This window comes from Triturus cristatus, chromosome 1_1, assembly GCF_964204655.1.
Source record: "Triturus cristatus chromosome 1_1, aTriCri1.1, whole genome shotgun sequence".
Taxonomy (NCBI): Eukaryota; Metazoa; Chordata; class Amphibia; order Caudata; family Salamandridae; genus Triturus; species Triturus cristatus.
This window is the reverse complement of record NC_140579.1, coordinates 286,576,708-286,578,624: the sequence shown is the minus strand read 5'-3', so window position 1 is coordinate 286,578,624 and position 1,917 is coordinate 286,576,708.

Sequence of the window (1,917 nt, the reverse complement as noted above, 5' to 3'; positions counted from 1 at the left end):
AACCTATTGTGCTGTTGCCATTTCCAATTTTTAATTTGGGCTTAAATTGGTATCCCAACGATATTTTAGTGAGTAAAAAATATGCCAAGCTGTCCAAGGTATATTACTTATGGTCATCTCTGCATGGTGCCAAAATGATCTTCCCTTAAATGGTAGATATACTGCTGGATCAAACAAGTTTTGTTAAGGAATTTAAGTTTAATTTCAATGTGGAATGATGCATTACCGTCCATTGTGAGTTGCACCTTCCAAATGCACTTAATTCCCTTCAGATATTGTTGTGAGCTGCTTTTTTGCTCTTTTTCTGAAAGCTACAGCCTTTAAAATGGCTTGCAACATAATGACACAATAGAGAAGTACAATTTCCAAAAGACAGCCAGCAATCGTGTTTCTGGACGGCACCAGTAAAATATCCCAATGATATAGTTCTCTTATGCCCACTCCTGGAGTTCTGACTGCCCAGAAAACTCAATCCTTGGTAAATGTTTTCACAATATTAGGGCAACCTAATTTACTTGTTCAAATTTAACTTTTCAATTCGAATTCCATGTATCTGTAATCACCCTTTTGTTTTCAATTACTTTCCATATTTCGTTTTTCAAATAATTTCCAGACGTCGGTGTCTTTTTCCATAAAGTTCTTTTTATTAAGTACCCAACATTTAAAACGGACCCAGCCAACACGTTTCATCCCTTATAGGGACTTCTACATTCTACATTTCCATTTATTTCCAGTTTAAATGTTCGGGCTCCTTTCGAAGAAGCCTTTCGGGTGTGTGTCCTAGTCCTGACTGATCAATCTGAGAGAAATACAGCCCGCTTTACCTTATCGGGTGACTCGTCACGTCATTAACACTGCATTGTGTGGCGTGTCCTGCCAGGTGAAGTCCCAGCACTTGCACTGAGGCAATTCCTCATCCCGTTTCAAAATAGAATACCGTGATTTATACTTGTAGAGATCAGGGGGGAACTATCTTTCGGAGGAAATACTGTGAGTTTCGTTGTTTGCCTTTATTGCCTGTTTGCACTTCCACATCTGCACTTTCCTCGGTTTTAACCTTGTATTGCTGCTTTTTGTAATCGGATTGTTACCTTTTAAAATGTTTTTTAGCGTTTTAAATGTTCTGATGTCCTGATGTGAAAATATTGACAAATTCTCCACTTATTCTCGCTTAATCTAGCTTCCCTCCGCTTCCCCGGTCCAACGCCGGCCTTCGTGGCCGTTTGATTGGAGGGAAGCGGATATTTCCCCCTCCCACGCCTTAGCCTATCAGTACCTCGGATGTTCGCTCCTCCAGGAGGGGCGGAGACGGGGATCCTCGCGCCGGGCAGCTATTTATATTCAAGCTGGCCCGGACACGCAGTGTCGTATACGGTGAGGCGATTCCTCATCCCGTTTCAAAATAGAATACCGTGATTTATACTTGTAGAGATCAGGGGGGAACTATCTTTCGGAGGAAATACTGTGAGTTTCGTTGTTTGCCTTTATTGCCTGTTTGCACTTCCACATCTGCACTTTCCTCGGTTTTAACCTTGTATTGCTGCTTTTTGTAATCGGATTGTTACCTTTTAAAATGTTTTTTAGCGTTTTAAATGTTCTGATGTCCTGATGTGAAAATATTGACAAATTCTCCACTTATTCTCGCTTAATCTAGCTTCCCTCTACTTCCCCGGTCCAACGCCGGCCTTCGTGGCCGTTTGATTGGAGGGAAGTGGATATTTCCCCCTCCCACGCCTTAGCCTATCAGTACCTCGGATGTTCGCTCCTCCAGGAGGGGCGGAGACGGGGATCCTCGCGCCGGGCAGCTATTTATATTCAAGCTGGCCCGGAAGTGCGCAGTGGGCGCGCCGGCGGCGCGCCAAAGGTGAGCCCGTCTGCGCCCGTCCGCGCCAAGGACGTGACAAAGACGGGACATAC